Consider the following 20,470-nt stretch of genomic DNA (forward strand, 5'->3'; position numbering starts at 1 on the left):
TCTTTCCCTTTTATCTCTCTCTCTATCCTGATTTCTTGTTTTTTTTCCCCCCATCCCTCTCTTTAGCCATCTTTCTTGTTCTTGCTCTTATTTTTTCTCTCCCTTTTTCTTTGTCATTCCCCCCCTCTTTTCCTCTCCCTTCCATGTATTCTCTATTTTTACTCCTTGGTGGGGGGTGGGGGGGATGGGATGAGTGGCAGTGTTGGGAGGAGTTCTGTTCAGCCAACTTGGGTGCTCTTGATCAAAGTCATCTGCTGATCTGAGAACTGTAGTGGGGACTTTTAATGGCAAATCTAATCACGGGTAGTTTTACTCACTGTGTCTCCAGCTCTATGGTGTCTCACAGTAGTGACACCTATGCCGAAATCAGGGGATAGGGTCTCCTCCAGCCTTTCCCACTTCACATTCCTCACGAGTCAACTGACTTCTAGTCTCTGCCCCCCAGCCATGCCGTGAACTGAATGGGTGGCTGCGAAGAGGCTGAGTGGGCAGCCACAGGCTCCAGGAAAAGCTCAGTTGGGCAGCCGCGAAAAAGCTGGGAGAGTGGTGCGGGCTTCAGGAACAGCCCAGGATTCAGTGACCCCTGGCAAATCGTAATATGACCCCCGAGGGGGTCCCGACCCCCAGGTTGAGAACCACTGAACTAGAGTATCTGTGAGGGGTTGCAGTGTTGTGGCACCAGCACCAGTGCCTAAGGCCCAATTTTTCAGCCCCTGTTTAACAGGGGCGTGTAATTACAATTTTTGATGCAATTCTTTGCAGCAGGGCTAGTTCCTGCACTCCAACTAGAGTATCTGTGAGGGGTTGCAGTGTTGTGGCACCAGCACCAGTGTCTAAGGCCCAATTTTTCAGCCCCTGTTTAACAGGGGCGTGTAATTACAATTTTTGATGCAATTCTTTGCAGCAGGGCTAGTTCCTGCGCTCCAACTAGAGTATCTGTGAGGGGTTGCAGTGTTGTGGCACCAGCACCATTGTCTAAGGCCCAATTTTTCAGCCCCTGTTTAACAGGGGCATGTGATTACAATTTTTGATGCAATTCTTTGCAGCAGGGCTAGTTCCTGCGCTCCAACTAGAGTATCTGTGAGGGGTTGCAGTGTTGTGGCACCAGCACCATTGTCTAAGGCCCAATTTTTCAGCCCCTGTTTAACAGGGGCATGTGATTACAATTTTTGATGCAATTCTTTGCAGCAGGGCTAGTTCCTGCACTCCAACTAGAGTATCTGTGAGGGGTTCCAGTGTTGTGGCACCAGTGCCTAAGGCCCAATTTTTCAGCCCCTGTTCAACAGGGACATGTAATTAGAATTCTTGATGTAATATTTCACAGCAGGGCCCGTTTCTGCGCCCACCAAGAGTATCTGTGAGGACTTACAGTGTTGTGGCACCAGCACCACCACCAAAGGCCCAATTTTTCTGCCCCTGTTCAACAGGGGCATGTAATTGCAATTCTTGATCTAATATTTCACAGCAGGGCCCGGTGAGGGCTTACAGTGTTGTGGTCACAACAACACCTAAGGCCCAAATTTTTGCTCAGTATATAGGGCAGGCCCCTACTTTCAAACATCCAACTTACAAACGACTCCTACTTGCAAACGGAAGGAGACAACAGGAAGTGAGATAAAATCTACCCCTAGGAAGGGAAATTCTCTCCTGTTATGCCCCGTACACACGATTGGACATTGATCGGACATTGATCAGACATTCCGACAACAAAATCCATGGATTTTTCCGACGGATGTTGGCTCAAACTTGTTTTGTGTACACACGGTCGCACAAAGTTGTTGGAATTTCTGTTCGCCAAGAACGCGGTGACGTACACCACGTACGACAAGACTAGAAAAGTCCAGTTCAGAATCAAGCACAGCACCCTTTGGGCTCCTTTTACTAATCTCGCGTTAGTAAAAGTTTGGTGAGAAACGATTCGCGCTTTTTCAGACTCGTGGTTTTCAGATCGTTTTCTGTTGTTCAGTTTGTTCTTGTGGGTTTGTATATGCTCTTCAGTGCGTGCAGCAAGCTACGCGTGACTCTTGTCATTGTGTTCTTGTTCGTTCGTTACTGTTTTTCAGTTCTTCACAGGCCTTGCTGTTCTTCAGTGCGTTCTGTTACTTCGTTCTGAGCAGCCGACCGTTTTCTAGCAATGTTGCGTATACGTACTCCTCGTAGAGTTCGTGCTGTGCGGGGGCTTGGTGTTGGGGTCCTTACCTTGACACAAGTCCAGTCCATGAACAGAGTGGGGAAGAGTTCATGGACCAAGAATTGGTTGCTTCAGCGTGACCAGTTCTGTCACATGCCTTTACTCCGTGAGATCCGTGAGAATAATCCTGATGATTTCAGGAACTTTCTCTGGATGATGGACCCCGTATTTCACCGTTTGTTGGCTTTGCTGACCCCTTATATTAGCAGGCAGGATACTTGCATAAGGCAAGCCATCACTCCGGAGCAGAGGCTCGCCCCCACCCTGCGGTACTTAGCGACGAGGAGAAGCCTGCAGGACTTGAAGTTCTCGACAGGCATCTCCCCCCAGGCTCTGGGTATCATTATCCCAATTACCTGTTCTGCCATCATCCAGGTCCTGCAGAAGGAGTATATTAAGGTAAGATTTTTATCCTTTAACATCACATTTTATTGTATTTAATGTTTGCTAATATATTGTATTTCTTTCCTCATTCCCTAATTACCATGATTGTATTATGCTGTGAATGTCTCCTTTGTCCTCATGCATGCTGGATTTTTATGTAATTATTTTTGTTGTCCTTCATACATATTTGCCTTCACTTACCTCCCCAGCATGCTCTCCTGGCCCTATATTCACCTCATGTAGTCACTTAACAATGTATTTTGTCAACTCCATAGTAGTGCTTTACCCTAAATACCCCCTAAAATGTTTTTAAATGTGATTTGTGCTTTAAAATTTAGGCAGCGTGCCAGAGGCTTTTTTTTGGGTGTCCCCAAATCATTTTGAACCCTCCCTCCCCCAACTGTTAAGTCAGCTGATAACAATTCTCTATCTATCTTCAATCATCTATCTGCTGACTTTGCCAAACCCATATACACTATAGCCATCTCTTTTGTGGTCAGATTTATGGATGAATTCCCCAAAGTATGTAGTGCAAGGGCCTGCCTGAATACTTTCAAATGGTACTGTTTCAAGTTTCTGTATACTATTATTATCTTGATAGGTAATAGCAGAATGTCCAAATGTGCTAAAATGTGTACAGTGTGTATTTATATCTTTGTATTATGACACTTCTTACCTGTCCAATGGGCTGTCAATAGTGTAACTAAGGAGGGGCTGTTCAAAGTAATACCCATTATTTAGGCATTCATCTCTCAATGAAGTGGTGAGGGTTACCTTTCCAAGAGGCCCCCCCCATAATATTAGAAATGGCCCATGAGAGGGGGGTAGGGGGAATCTGATAGGTGTACCTTATACTTTGGTTTTTAAAAACTCCCTCAAATAAATGTTATCTTGATGTTAGCCAAGAATGTTTGTGTCTAATCTGCTTTCCCTGTTTATGTGCAAAATGACTACATTTTTTTTTGTTTGACTCCACAGTTTCCTTCCACGCCACAGGAATGGCAGACTGTGGCCTCCCACTTTGCCCAGCGGTGGGACTTTCCTAACTGCGGAGGGGCAATTGATGGGAAACACGTCCACATCATCCCACCACCCAACTCGGGGTCGTACTATTATAATTATAAGGGGTTCAATAGTATTGTGATGTTGGCGGTGGTGTCGGCTACTTATGAGTTCCTGTATGTGGACGCGGGAAAGAATGGCTGGATGTCCGATGGTGAGTCATCGCCCAGACGGAGTTCTACAGGCGTCTCCAGAATGGCAGCTTGGACTTGCCACCTCCAGAAGACAATGTGGAAGGACTCCCATTCGTCTTCATTGCGGATGAAGCATTTGCGCTGGGGGACCATCTTATGCGGCCATTCCCGGTGAGGACCCTCACCCCGGACCAGAGGGTTTTTAATTACCGGCTGGCCAGAGCCAGAAGAGTGGTGGAGAACACATTTGGAATCATGGCCAGCCGGTTCAACCTATTTCTTACACCCATACATATGGCGGAGTATAAACTGAATCATATAATCCTGGCGTGCTGTGTTCTACACAGCTTTTTACGGCAACATTCTGCCAACTATGCTGGCTCAGTTGGGCCTGAGGCTGAAATTCAAAATGAAACAACCCTGACGGCGCTTGAAAGTGGCCGCCCTGGCTTGCCCCCCCTGAGTGCCCGTGATGTTCAGCTAAGATAAATTGAATTCTTTGTGGGTAAGGGGGCTATCAATATGCCAGACAATGTCTGAAATCTTTTTCAAATAAAAAAACCCAAATAACTACTCAAATCTTTGGTGACATTTACTGCTTGTGTTTGTTTTAGCTGACCCTGACAGAAATGTGGTGAGTCCTGAAAATGACGTGATTGTGTAACCTTACAAAGCACTGTTGGGTGTTATTTACTAAAGGCAAAGACACTTTGCACAACAAGTGCACTTGAAACTGCACTTTTAGTGCAAAGTGGATTTGCCCTCAGGAAATAACACCCATTGTCACAGAAAACACCAATTAGAGCACCACAAAAGTTTTGGAGCGTTTAAACAATAATCCACACATTCTTGATTATCAATCTTTTTAATACCAGCACAATCACATGTGCATTTAGAAAAGGTTTTTAAAACAAACCAACATGTTTGTTGTATAACAATTTTTGGGGTCACATTAGAAAAAGTAGAAATGTCCATTTAAGATAAAACAGGCATGTTTAAAACCAACAAGAAAGACACAAATCTTGAACTTACAAAGTTCACATTTGGTAGAACTTGAAGGCAATATCAGACATGAGTATTTACAAACTGTGTTTGATATTGCGTTCAGATGGGGTGAAGTCACCCCAGGAAAAGCCAAATTTTGAAGATGCACACAAATTTCCGAATGTCAACATGTGCTACCTGCCATCACGGGGGATCAAGGGACGTGTTTTGGGGTGCAACCCCTTCCTCACAGCTACTTTATTATTGAGGAAGGGGCTACACTCCCAAAATGCCTACATTGATGGCAGATAGCACATGTTGATACACTGTGTGCCTCTTCAAAATTTGGCTTTTCTCAAATTTGTCAAAAAAATGTCAATTATTTTTAGCACACAAAAAACAAAAGGGATTTGGAGGGGTTTTAAACTCTCCCTAAAACATCAATGATGTTCTTCATTTTTGCTGAACATCATTGATGTTTTTCTGGATGTTTTCCAAGTCCCTATTACACCCCATGATCTCCCCGATCAGGATCTGTGCACTTTCCGAGGTGAAAGGATCTGGATCCACAACATCACGATCACCTAAAAAGATAGAAACCAAAAAACACCATGTATTATAAATATGCCAGCATCCATCTCTTACCTGAGCCTGTGGTCGCAGACACTCACCTGTTGTGGTGACAATTTCCACCACGTCTTCCTCCTCCTGCTCTGCTTGGCTTGGGTGGATTTCTCCTTCTTCCAGAGGTGGGGGGTCTGTGGTCTCCTCGGATGAGGGGTGTCCTCTGAGTCTTTTATCCCCTATGTAAAAAAAAAATAGGTATACTTAGCACACAGATATTTGATGGCAGAACTATAAATATGAAACATTGTTTGGAAGTGGGGTACAATTTTTTTTTTGGGCAGAATTCCAAGATGTTGCATTTTTCTTGTCCTTTGTTAAGCTTCAATACTTTACCTGTTTTGTCCAAGCTTCACAGATGGAGACACCCCTATAGTATACACTGGAGCACCTGTGTGGGACCCCCTAATAAAAAGGGTGTTCTTGTGTCCCACACTAGTGCTCCAGCGTCCAGATGTGTAAACAGTGTCCTCTCCTTACACAGAATATAGTTTGCATTTCATTCTAGTAACAAACCCATCTACACAACCAAATTAGTTTCAGACAAGTAGGCCCTAAAAAATGCTGACAAATGCATATGGCCAAAACAATGGTGTTTTCTAGGCCACACAAAAAATGTTTGATACGAACGAATAATGTGCCCATGAACATGAAAGTTGACATTTGAAACTGGATAACAGTTAAGAAAAGCACATGGAGCAGCACAAACGTAATAAACATAAAAAGAATAGGAACACAGGACAACTACTTACTTTTTTGCAGCACTCTCCGGATCTTTCTGTACTGCTCATGCTCTCTTAATTTCAGGTCCGACCACCGCTTCCTGAGCTGATCTTTTGATCGTCATACCCCGAAATTCCGGTGCAGACTTTTGACCACTTTCGCCATGATCTTGGCCTTTCTGACACTGGGGTTGGGGTAAGGTCCATACTTCCCGTCATAGTCAGCCCTCTTCATTATGTCGACCATCTCCAACATCTCCCCAAAGGACATATTTGATGCCTTATATCGTCTCCTTCATGCACCTGCTGTGTCTCCGCCATGTGCTCTTCCCCCACTGTGCCGAATGAGAAGGGGCGAGGAATAGACTAGAAAGAATGTCAGGGGCGGGCGGAGTTACACGCATGCGCAGTGTGTATAAAGCGTAACACGCGTGCGTAGTACATACGATCTGTGAGCGGAGGAAGGAGTATCGGAGGCGCCGATCGTGATAACGAAGGTAAGATCTACACTTGGGCCTATACTGCTTCTAGATTGAGGCCTATATTGTAACAAGATTAGGAGAGTTTGGCCTGACATTAGGGATTGTCTTGTGTTGTGTCTTGCAGATAAAATGGATGGCTTCAATGACCACAATTTCCTCCCCCTGTTCATAGACAAGTACAGGGAGCTGCCCTTTCTGTGGCAGGTAAAACATCCACATTACAATAATAAACAAAAGAGGCAGACAGCACTGGAGAAACTGCTGGAGTTGGTGAAGCCGGTGGTCCCCACAGCAACCATCCCCTATTTAAAAACCAAAATTGGTGGCCTGAGGAGCACTTATCTTAGGGAGTGCAAGAAGGTCACAGATTCCCAGAGATCCGAAGCTGGAGCAGATGACATTTATTTCCCCAGGCTGTGGTACTATGAGAGACTGCGATTTCTGTCAGAACAGACTGAAATCATGGAATCCCTCTCCACTCTTCCTTCCACTCTTCCTTCCACCCCAGCTGAGGCTTTCGATGTCCAACCTGGGACTTCCAGCCAGGAAGAAGTGGAGGAGCCCAGATGGAGTCAGGTATAGCATTCTTCTACAGATTTCTGGTCAATAAATAAATGATGTTTACTAGATGTTATTAATAATCACTAATTGCTGATTTAATAAAGTTTTTTACATATCAATAGACAGTAGTGGGCAAAACTAATTGGGACAAGAATGAAAATGCTGGGCTCAGAAGGTTAGTCTGTTATATTTGTTAACATTCAATTTGCAACAGTCATGAGATGAAAATTATATGTGATTGATGAAGAAAAAACTAAAACTATGTCCCTTTTTTTATACACAGGAAGACCTCAGCCAGGACGAGGCTCTGGAATGTGGCACAGAGGAGGAGGCTGTGGAAACTGGCAACCAGGAGGAGGCGGGGCTAAGTGGCAGGCAGGAGAAGCCTGGGCCCAGTCGGAGCCTGACCGAATCGCAGGTTCCTCCCCTCCGCCTTCCAAACAAAAGACCCAGGAAGGGGAGTCACGTGCAGGATTCAGCACTCAGGCTCATTCAGGAGGCTTCTACGTCCCTCAGAGCCTTACCCACTCCTGAAGAGGCCTTTGCCTGCATGGCTGCCACCAAACTGCAGGGCATGCAGGAGGGTCAACGCAAGCTGTGTGAGGACCTGCTTTATAAAGTCCTAACTAAGGGGGTGAGTGGCGAAATCACACCCAATACCCGCCTGAGTGAGTTGGCCCATCCCCCTCCTCCTCCTGCCACAACTCCACCACCAGAGCCACAGCGTGGAAGGAAGCGTGGAAGGAAGACCAGAGAGTGATGACCTGGGTTCAGTCTGGTCTGGCAAAAGATACAGTCTCTTGTATGACCACAGCCTGGGGACACAGGTGTCATCTGCTGCTTTCCGGATCTCTGAGACTTCTGGACCAGACTGCACTCCCTTAGATATGGACTCCTCAGGCCACCAATTTTGCTGGAAAAGAATTGATGTGTGCCCTGGGGGCCAAAGGCTTCGCCAATTTCTGCTGTTTCTCCAGCGTTGCCTCCCTCTTTGTTTGGTTCTGAGCCCTTAATAAAGGAATTTTTGGTTCAATTATACTTGCCTATGTGTGTGTTCCTTCAAAAAGGACAGTTTGTTGGTGAGGAGGCAGGTACATTTCAAAAATACAATGTGAAAATAACAAGGGGCACCAACACCAAACAATCTCCTTGAGATTAAATAATACAAGATATCAATGGTGTTGTGGTAACTTGACACACAAAACACACACAAAAATATTATGGAGTAAAACCCAAAAAAACAAAAAAAATCAGCCTTAAAAAAAAATACAAACCCCCAAAAAAAAAAAAATCAGCCTTGAAAAAAATACAAAACAAAACTAAAAAAAATCAGCCTTGAAAAAAATACAAAACAAAAATAAAACAACAAAAAAGAAATTTGGTCAGATGTGACAAATCAAAATATATTGAGGAAATCCCGATAAATAATAAAGAAATAAGTTTGTGAGAAGTCTGTGTGAATATGAGCAGCAAAACTACTTCATTCTTCTCACATTATAAAGAAGAAGAGAGTGCGCTGTATTAAACTATTTAAAACATTGCAGCGTGACGAAAGTGCTGTATCCATTCCAAACGCTAATTTTACCAGACCGAGCTGTTCCGTCTCGAAATTTCTTCTGATCATGCGTGGCACTTTGTGCATCGGAACTGGCCACACACGGTCGGAATTGACGTGATCGGATTTTGTTGTCGGAAAATTTTATAGCCTGCTCTCAAACTTTGTGTGTCGGAAAATCCGATGGAAAATGTCCGATGGAGCCCACACACGGTCGGAATTTCCGACAACACAATCCAATCGCACATTTTCCATTGGAAAATCCGACTGTGTGTACGGGGCATAACTGTTAATATGGGAAAAACTTTTCTCCTTTCCACTGATGCTTTATCACCAATCCTTGTTTCACAAAAAAACCCAAATTTTCAAAAAACATTTGTCATTGGGACAAAAAGTGAGGTGAAATCTTCTGAAGAGGAGCACAGACAGCAAACCAAATGTCACAGGGGTGATAACCCTTCCCTATGTTTTACAAAAAGCTTAAAATAGATTTTGTGTCTGGAGCTAAACACGTTAAAAATGTACCAGTTCAAAATTACAAACAGATTCTACTTAACAACAAACCTACAGTCCCTGTCTTGTTTGCACTGCCTGTATACTGTTCAGAGTATATAGGGCCTGGGGGTCCCACACCTTTCCTTTTTTAATTTGGGTGCGGGGTTCCCCTTCATATCCATACAAGACCCAAAGGGCCTGGTAATGGACTGAATGGTACCCATGCCATTTGTCTCACTGATTTTCATGCATATTGCCAGGACCCGACATTACATTAAAGCCGCAAGCAGTTTTAAATGACTTTTTTTCCTTTAAAAATGACATTTTGTGCAGGGACTGTTCTAAGTACGGGAAACACGCGCCACTTTACAGGCATACTATAGACACCCCCCAGGTACGATATTTAAAGGAATATTTCACTTTTTTAAATTTTACTTTAAGCATCATTAAAATCACTGCTCCTGAAAAAACGGCCATTTTTAAAAGTTTTTTTTGCATTGATACATGTCCCCTGGGGCAGGACCCGGGTCCCCGAACCCTTTTTAGGACAATACCATGCAAATTAGCCTTTAAAATGAGCACTTTTGATTTTGAACGTTCGAGTCCCATAGACGTCAATAGGGTTCTAACATTCATGCAAATTTTTGGTCCGTTCGCAGGTTCTGGTGCGAACTGGACCGGGGGGGTGTTCGGGTCATCCCTAGCCATGATGTGTTCATAAATGCAGTAGTAGGTACTGCACAAATGCCGCGATCACTTAGGTTGAGGTTAGTGGGAACATAGTGCCATTGTTCAGGCTTGGAGAACTTCCTAATGCGTTCCACTCTGTTATTTGGTAGTCTCTTTCTTGTGATACGAAATGGTAGAGGTGCTACCCAACTGTTGGAATTATCTTGGTAGAACTCTTTACTTATGGTTTTCAAGAATCCTTTGTCTTCCATGGTAGCTGCCAACTCCTGGTCTTTTGTGGTTACTTCGAACACTGTGTTGCCGATGTTCTCATCCCAGACATTAAGGGCTTTCTTATCATCTTGTTTGATGTGCCGTTGAGCACCTTTTTCAAACAGTCTACCTTTCACATTATATTGATGTGGTCGTTGTGCAGAACAAGTAGTCTGTCTGTTTGACAGGACGTATGTTTTTTTAAGGAAGAGACTGAGTAGACCTTTTGCCTTTGTCTCGACAGACATTGCCTATGACGACCCAGCCTAGATCCAGACACTGAGCATATGGTGCATGATGTGGACCATTGATTTGCTGAGGAACCTTGTGCACCCTTAAGATGTCTCGGCCGAGTAACAGCAGGATATCAGCACTTTCGTCGAGGGCTGGTATTTGGTCGGCTACGTCCTTCAAGTGAGAACGATGAAAGGCATCTTCAGGAGTAGGGATCTCCTCTTTGTTGCTTGGGATTTGGTTGCACTCAGTGATAGTGGGCAAGAATATTTCCACATTGTCATTCAGGGGAGCAACTACAAGACCGCTGGCTCTCCTACCTAAGTCTTGTGTAGTGCCAGCACAAGTGCTCAGGGTATAAGGTAGAGCATCTCCTGTTATGTTCAACAATTCAAAAAACTATGTTCTTGCAAGAGATCTGTTGCTCTGCTCATCCAGAATAGTATACAGTCTTATGGCCTTTTCAGGTTGACCTTTGGGGTATACACGAACCAAGCAAATCTTTGCACAGGATTTGTCACAGAGTCCTTCTCCACAGACCTCTGTACATGTAGAGAACACTGAGGTGGAAGGTGCTGTTTGATCTGTACGGTCCCCGCCTTGCTTTGCCTCAGGAAGATTGTTTGTGAGCATAGTAGGGTTGTACGGATATTTATGAAGAGCTTGCACATGGTCATCACTGTCACACTCTATACATTTGATGATAGCTTTACAGTCCTTTGCAAAGTGTTCTGTGGAGGCACAGCATTTGTAGCAAACTCCAAATTTCTTTAAAAGTTCCTTAGGTTCTTGTAGAGTTTTCTTTCTGAAGCTGATACATTTCATAAGTGGATATGGTTTGTTATGTATTGGACATTGGTGATTTGGGTTCTCAATTTTCTTGTTTTTTTTTCAATTCTTTATTTAGTTTATATATAAAATTTAAATAAACACATATTTAAAAAAAAAAATCACATACCGAGAAACTGTACAATTGAAACCCTTGGAGCCCCTAATTATGCCCCCAACCCCCCCCCCATCCTCAAGTAATTCATGCGGTCAAATACATTATCCTACTCGCTTTGTTAGCTTAAGATTATCTCGGCAAATCTCCTTGATTTTTTAAACAATAACCATTTAGACCATTTGTCTCTGCAATCAACTCCATCCCCCAGCTCTGTATCTCCTTCCTCAGCCCTCTCTAAAAAGTAGGTTTCATTAACCCTAGCTATCCAGTCACGGATTTTTGGACTCTCAGCCTCCTGCCATTTTTTTGGTATCAAGCTTTTAGCTGAATTTAACAAAATGGAAATTATTAAGGATTTATACGTTCTAACAAGCCCCTCTGTCCCATGGAACACACAGGCCCGTGGGTCTTCCGGAATAGTCTTCCCTGTGATTTTGCAAATAAGCTGGAGAACTTCTTGCCAAAATTTTTTAATAATGGAACAATCCCACCATAAGTGGGCCATCGTTCCCAAAACCCTACACCCTCTCCAACACTCAGAGGATTTGTCCCTTTGGAATTTGCTGATTTTATCTGGTGTCGCATACCACCTTGCCAAACATTTGTAATTTGTCTCAATCATTCTAATGTCTAATACAGAGCTACGTGTTGCCTTCAGATTTGTCTCTAAAGTGCTTTTTTTACACTGTGAACCCAATTCATATTCCCATTTTTTAATGTATGGCGGTGCTTCCAGCCCCCCTTCGCTCAACAAGATTTTATATAACGCTGATATTTTATTTTTTACATTATCCCTTAGAAAAAGCTTCTCCAATGGCTTACAGTTTTTTTCATCTCTAATAGGTCCAGGTAGGCTATTAGCAAAATGAGACAGCTGGTTGTACCGCCACACATCTACTTTCATTAAACCCGTGGTTAAAGTTAATTCCTGAAAAGTGACGACTTTACCATTCTTAGTGATGTCTTTTAATTGTGCATTCCTTTTTTTTATCCAGTTACCTCCCACCTCCTCCATCCCTGGCATAAAAAACTTGTTATCTTTTAAATAAATTAAGGGTGAATTATAATCCCAATTATTTTGTGAATGAATCTGATCCCAAACTTTAAAAGTGTGAAGTGTTATATCGTGCGTATAAGGGCCTAGGTTCCCAAAGTGTGGGGGATTCCAAATTATGTGACTTAACTGTGTATTATTCAAGGCCTTTTCTATATTAACCCATCTTTTATCTACCTTGTCATTTGCCCAATCTAGTACTCGTGACAAAACTATTGCATTGTAATATTTTTTAAAATCTGGGATGGCAAGGCCTCCCTGTGCTTTCCCCTTGCTCAAGACTGTGTAGGAAATACATGGTTTCCTATTCTTCCATATAAATCTCAATATTATACCTCTCAAGGTTCTAAAATATATTTGGGGGAGTGGGATTGGGAGCATCTGATATTTATAAAACGTTTTTGGGGCTAGGACCATTTTAACTGTATTAATGCGACCGATCCAAGAGATAGGGCGCATCGAGATCTTTTTAGTTTCCTGCTTAATTTCATCCAATAACGGGATGTAATTTACCAAATAAATTTTCCTCAATGAGTTGGCCAATTTGACCCCCAGGTAACTAATCTCTTTTCTCCAAGGGAATTGAAACTCTTTAGTAAGTCTGGCTTCTTCCTGTTTGTTTATATTTATATTTAGGATTTCTGACTTACCGAGATTGATTTTAAAGTTTGATAACTCGCCGTACTTTCTCAAAGTAAAAAACAAGTTTGGAATTGAAATCCTCAGATTGGTGATGAAGAATAGCACATCGTCGGCGAACGCCGCCAGCTTGTGCTCCTCCCTCCCCACCACGCATCTGCTAATGTCCGGGTTGTTACGGATCGTAGCCATTAAAGGCTCTAATGTCAAAACAAACAGAAGAGGGGACAAAGGGCATCCTTGCCTGGTCCCATTTTTCATTGTAAACTGAGAGGATGGTATGCCATTAACCTTACTAAACGCCGAAGGGTGATTATATAATATTTTTATCCAATTCATCATGGTCGGACCTATTCCCATGACTTCCAGTGTTTTAATCATGAATCCCCAGTCTACCCTGTCAAATGCTTTTTCAGCATCCGTTTACAGAAATAGACCTGGGGACTCAGTGGCTTTGATCGCCTCCATGATGAGCAGCGACTGCAATCCATTATCCCTCCCCTCTCTCCCTGGTATAAAGCCAGTCTGGTCCGGATGGGCCAGGTAGGACATTTTTTCCTTTAGCCGTGTTGCCAAAACCTTGGCATGTAGTTTAGTATCTGCATTCAGTAAGGCTATCGGCCTATAGCTAGAGCAAAGCGTACTATCTTTGCCTTCTTTTAATATTATCGTCACTGATGCAGTCAGCGCTCCCCCGCAAAACACCCCTTGCACCCCACCCCACCCCAGACCATTCCAGACCTGACAAAGCTTCGGGACCAGGGATTCTTTAAATTTTTTGTAAAAGTAAGATGTAAAACCATCTGGTCCCGGGCTTTTTCCTGGGAGAGATGATTTTATGGCTAAATAAATTTCTTCCTCTGTAATAGGTCTATCCAATTCCATTCTATCATTTTCAGATAGAATGGATAATCCAGCTGACTTTAAGAAGTCTTCTGACCTCTCCTCTCTTCCCAAGGACCCACTTTCTTTCTGTCTAACTGAATAAAGAGCTGAAAAATATTTCCGAAATTCTTCTCCTATCTCTTTAGTTGTATACCTGAATTCCCCATTTTCATTCTGGATTTTATCAATGAAATTTATATCTCTCCTCTTTTTAAGCGTTCTTGCTAAATGCTTACCTACCTTGTTCCCCCACAGGTATCTGCCTTTTAATTGTTTATTCAATATCCTACTGGATTCAGTCTCCATTAAGTCATTGAGTTCTTCTCTTTTAGTTATTAATTGCTAAAGGAGTTCCTTTTGGTTCCCTTTATAGGATTTATGTGCCTGTTCTAACCCATGTATTTCGCCAATAAGATTCTCCTTTCTTTTTAATCTTTTTTTTTTCTCCCCAGCCCCTATAGAGATCAGAACCCCCCTGATATACACTTTAAAGGCCTCACACACAACTGTTCCTGATGTCTCCCCGGTATCATTTATCGCCAGAAATAATTCTATTTCCTGCTGTATACTTTCGGCTGCCCTGACATCGTTAATCAGATTTTCATTAAGGCGCCATGTAAATGGATATCTTTGAGGCCCCGGGATTCTTATCCTCATTGTGACGGGGGAGTGGTCTGACAACGTAGTTATTTCTATCTTAGTGTCCCTTACTGATTCCAACGAACTATAGTCTACCATTAAATAATCCAGTCTTGAATAAGTCCCGTGCACAGGGGAGAAGAAAGTATAATCCCTAAATTTAGCATGTTGTACCCTCCATGCATCTATAATTTGGCAGTGATGCAATTTACGCCCAATTTCATTTAAGAGACATTTACTTAACCCCTGTGCCTTAGACGTACTATCCAAGGCTGGATTTAAACAGAAATTGGAGTCACCTGCTAATATCACCTTCCCCGCCTTAAAATCCATCAACCTGTTCAATATCTGAAAAAGAAATTTGGTCGGATTTCTATTTGGACAATATACATTTGCCAAAGTAAAAGTCCTTTCTGTTAGCTTCAACTTCAGGAAGAGATATCGGCCCTCAGGATCTGTTCTTCTCTCTATAAGTGAGAATTTAGTCAGTTTTGAAAACCCAATTGCCACTCACTTGGCCCGTTTAATAGGTGAATCACAGTAGAACCAATTCGGGAAATTTCTAGAATACAACTTAATGCCTGCTTCCTGAGTTAGATGGGTCTCTTGAAGGAACACCACATTCGCACGGTAGTGCTGTAATTCTCTTAATACTTTATGTCTCTTGACAGGAGAATTAAGCCCTTTCACATTATAAGTTAAGCAATTAATCTCTGTCATATCGAATGATCCAGAAGAGGGCCAAATCTGTATGCCGACCCCTGTCATTTATAATGCATTTTAACATGTTTCTGCAGGATAGGTTGACTCCCCCCTCACCGCCCTCCAACTTCTGGCCACAAGTCCGCAGATGGGAAAACGCATCAATCCCATCCCGTCCTTATACTAGGGTGTGACTCTGACAGCGGGCATCCAAAGCCCCGCCACCCCCCCACCCTACACAGGGGGGGAGGGCGGCGGGGGAATGGGCGCCTGGGGGCAATCCCAAACGACTCTCCACCCCACCCATCCCCACACAACCCCCCGCCCCCCCAACCTCCACCCACAAAAATTTCAGTTGTTACAACTAAAAAGCCAGAATAGAACCCAAAACACAATTCCAACCGATCTGTAGCAGGTGCAGGTAGAACATTAGTCCTTTTCACTAACACTGGACCTCTATGGTCTCTGTGTGTCATACGTGTGTTCATAGGTCTTGGAGAGGGTGAACTGGGAGGGTTACCGTCACCATAGGAGAAACTTGGGTCATTCTTAGTGTCTGCAACTCTTTTGATGAACTTGCAGAAGTAGGAAAATGGAGGAAAGGCAACTTGATTATTTTCCGTATACTTTGATCCAAGCGCTGCCCATTTTTCTTGAATACCATATGGTAGATTGAGAACAATAGGGTTGATGCCATGAGCAGTGTCAAGGTAACTGAGACCAGGTAAGTTGATGTCCGCCTTAGCAAGTTGAAGCTCTAATAGAACATCGCTGAGTTCTTGAAACTTTAGATTGTCTCTAGAAGAAATCTTTGGAAAGCTTTGCAACCGTTTAAATAAGGCATCTTCAATGGCCTCTGGGCTGCCAAAGGTATGTTCAAATCTGTCCCAAGCAGCATTAAGGTCTGCAGGGGGGTTGTCGATGTGAACTGCTTTGCGCCTCTTGATGCGTTCAGTTGACTGAGGACCTAGCCATCTGATGAGCAGATCTAATTCCTCTGTGGCATTGATGTCTAGGTCACTCATAGTGGCCTTAATGGTGGATTTCCAGCCTCTGTAATTTTCAGGCTTGTCATCAAACTTGGTGGGGCCTGTCTTAGTGAGCTCTCTTCGGAGCATGTATTTAGTAAACTGTGACATGTCCGTGTTTTCAGATTTTAGATGCATGACTGCAGGTAGAACAGAGTTAGTTGTGATGGCTGGTGCATTGACATTAATTCGACTTGAGAACATATGTTGGTGCAAAGGCATTCAATGCTGGAACTGGCTTAAAGTTCATTGATATGTTGGTTTGTAGCTGTAGATTAGTGTGCTTGCCAGGAGGTACTTGGTTAGTGCCAAAGTAAGGTGGACAGTCTGTTATATGCATACCAATGTCTGCTGCTTGCTGAGATGCTGCAGTCTGGTGTACTGGAAAATATAAAGGCAAATTTCGCTTGAGGTACAGTAGGTGCAGATAAGAAACTTTGATTGAGTGCTTTGGTTGCTGTGACAGGGAGTTGGCATTCTGGAGAGGTATGTGAAGAATCTGAGGCATAAGATACAACCGAGTGTCTGCAACTGTTGTCTCTTTCGCTTTTACTAGCGGCTTGTTCTAAGACCCTTGCCATGGCTGTGGCATGCTCACATTGTTTTTCCAAAACATTCATTTCTGCTTTCTGGCGTGCAGCTTAAGCTTCATTCTCTGCTTTCTGGCGTGCAGCTTAAGCTTCTTTCTCTGCTTTCTGGTGTGCAGCTTCGGTTTCCATTTCTGCTTTCTTTTGTGTGAAAGCTGCTGGAATTTAGAAGCTTCAGCATCTGCACGGGCCTTTATGAGTAGTTGACTGAGTGCAGAAGATCTTGATTGTAGGGATTTGGAAGATCTTGTGGAGCGTCTAGTAGATGCAGAGCGATAAGATCTGGATTTATGAAGCCATGTTATTCTCACTTCTGCCTTTGTTTGCACCACTAAATTGTCTCTTTCAAGATTGAGCTCCTCAAATCCCTTTAATTCTTCCAATGACCCTTTAAGAGATCAGTATATTTAACACACAGTCTTTGATAACTCTGGTAAACAACATTCAATTGCTTGATAGCGCCCTCTAGTTGTAATGGCTCATGAGATTGTTGGGAGAGAGCAGAAATGCATTTAACAGTATTAGACCATAAGTCATTGATATTAAACAGCAGTTCTTCTTTGTCAGCTTTAAGGTTCTCTTGCACTTTCCAGATTGGTTTTGTTAAGCGTTTTTCCCTTTGGTTTGATTCAGGGTTTAATTCCTCATCTGGAAAGAGTACTAAACCTGGCTGTGCATCCCCAGATTGTATATTGTCTTGCTGAAACATCTTGTTAACAAGGAGGGGGTTTATAGTACAGTTTTCAGCTGCAGAGAAATGTATTAATTTGCTGTGATAAGATCTGGTTTCTTAGTCTGTAGTTTAAGAAAGGTTTACTCTGACTTTCTTATAAGATTACACAGACAAAAAGTAATATTGTCCTGTGGCTGATGAGTGCTATGCTGAGACTTGCTTGCAGACACACACAGACTTGTGTATTAATGGCTGCACTGTCTGATAGCTGCTATTTCCAGTGTCCATATAACCTCTCACAGTGGTTCCAGAGCTAGCAAAGATCAGATCTTTTGATTGATCTTTCTAAGGATGTATTGACTGATCTTTCTAACAATCTTTTGACTGTTCTGTCTCTCCAATCTAAGCATTGAAAGTTTGATCTCTGTAACTTACAGTTAGTTGTGTTGAGATGTCGATAACCCCAATCTTATTTGGATAAACAGACAGTGACTCGATCCAGATGACACCTTGTTGATCTTATGAAGTTTAATCCATAAACTGTGAGGATCTTACAACAATGAACATCGGATAGGTCAAAAGATCACAATGTGATCCAGTCCACATGTGTGTTGGGAGAATGAACAAAGGGTGGGGCTAACTATACAGAATAAGCTGAGATACAGGAAAGGGAGGGACCAGGGACAGAATAATACATATAACATTCAAATGCATATCACAAGGCATGCGAAACATGACACCAAGGCTCTTGCAGAAAGCAAAGATATCACAAAATCTACTTTGATTCTGTCCGTGGGAAACGCCTGGGGCAGCATCTCAAAGTATATCTCAACCTGGTTGAGAAACCCTCTGCATTGGACTGGATCGCCCCCAAATCGCTGGGGTAGTGGAGTGGAACCAGACATACCTCTTATAGAGGTAATACTCAAGGCGGGTGCCTGCACAGAGACTGGAGCAGCGGCAGTGGGAGATTCCAGGTGAGCCGTGTGACTCAGGAGTGTTTGTAACACCATGGCCAACTGATCAATGCGGTGATCCTGCTCATCCAATCTGAAAAAAATATTACCAACAATGGATTGACTGCATCTTCTGAATTAATGGCCTTCGCCTACTGTCAGAAACCATGAATCAGACTGAGACAGAAGTAGAGTTAAATCACACTTGTTTAATAATAAAAGTAAATAGAAAAAAAGTAGTCAAAACATAGCCACAGTTCGGCAACCGGAACAGATAGTCAGACAAGCCAGAAAGTCAGGAAGCCAGGGAACAGTGTAGTGAAACAGCAAGCAGGATCTGGAGCCAGAAGGAATGTCAGCCAAGCATGTCTTTAACAGGAATGCAGGAGTTTCTGTGATGTTGACCAAGGCGAAGGCAGAGATCATCTGGTCTGGATGGCTTAAGTAGGCCATCGAGTAGGATATCATCAACAGGTGAGTCACTGTGGAGAGATAGGACCTGGCAATAAGCCGACAGCTGAGCGGCCAGCTCAGAGAAGGAAGGGCTGAGCCCAGCCCTGACACCCACATCTGTCCCAGTAAACATCTGTCCCAGTAAACATCTGTCCCAGGAAACATCTGTCCCACATCTGTCCCAGGAAACATCTGTCCCACTGAACATCTGTCCACATCTGTCCCACTGAACATCTGTTCCAGTAAACATCTGTCCCACTGAACATCTGTCTGTGATCATCTGTCATATCTGTCCATGATCATCTGTCACATCTGTCCGTGATCATCTGGTGCACATCTGTCTGTGATCATCTGGCGCACATCTGTTCGTGATCATCTGGCGCACATCAGTCCGTGATCATCTGTTGCACATCTGTCCGTGATCATCTGGCACATCGGTCTGTGATCATCTGTACATAGCTCTCCGTGATCATCTGCGCACATCTGTTCGTGATCATCTCGCACATCTGTCTGTGATCATCTGCCACATCTACTTCCATTGTCCTAGTGCTCCAGTGCCTTCAAAATTGTGACAGTTACTCAGGAAATGAAATGTGTAATTTATGCCTTTAGAATGCCTGACGTTGCTACTTGGATGTTGGGCCTCTCTATGTGGCCAGGCTGTGTAAAAGTCTCACACATGTGGTGTCGCCATACTCAGGAGGAGTAGCAGAATGTATTTTGGGGTCTAATTTTTGCTATGTACATGCTATGTGTTAGAAATATCTTATAAATTGGCAACTTTGTGTAAACACAAAAAACACATTTTCATTTTCTTTACACATTTTCCAAAAACTTGTGGAAAAAAATGACATGTTCAAAAGACTCATTATGTGTCCTAGAATATACATTCGAGTGTTTGCTTTCCAAAATGGGGTAATTTTGAGGGTGTTTTTATTGTCCTGGTGCTCCAGGGCCTTCAATAATGTGATAGGTAGTCAGGAAACTAAAAGTGTAATTTATGCTCCTAGAACGCCTGATGGTGCTCCCTGCATGTTGGGCCTCTCTATGTGGCCAGGCTGTGAAAAAGTCTCACACATTTGGTATCGCCATACTCTGGAGGAGTAGTTGAATACATTTTGGGGTGTAATTGCAAGTTTATCTATGCCATGTGTGAGAAATAACTTGTTAATATGACAATTTTGTGGAAAAAAAAAATCTTCATTTTCCAAACTATTGTTGGCAAAAAAAGTGTAACTTCAAAAAACTCACTATGCCTATTACTAAATACCGTGGACTGTCATCTTTAAAAAAATGGGTCATTTTGGGGGTATGTGTACTGTCCTGACATTTTAGGGCCTCGAGAAATGAGCTAGGTGGTCAGTACATTAGGATTGATCAATTTTCAATGATACGTAGCATAGCTTGTAGACTCTTTAACTTTCACACAAACCTATTATCATACACTTATCTGGATTTTTTTTAACAAAGACATGTAGCAGAATAGCATTCTGGCCTAAATTTTTGATGAACTTTGATTTTATTGGGTTTCTTTTAAA

This window comes from Aquarana catesbeiana, linkage group LG07 (assembly GCF_042186555.1).
Source record: "Aquarana catesbeiana isolate 2022-GZ linkage group LG07, ASM4218655v1, whole genome shotgun sequence".
Lineage (NCBI taxonomy): Eukaryota > Metazoa > Chordata > Amphibia > Anura > Ranidae > Aquarana > Aquarana catesbeiana.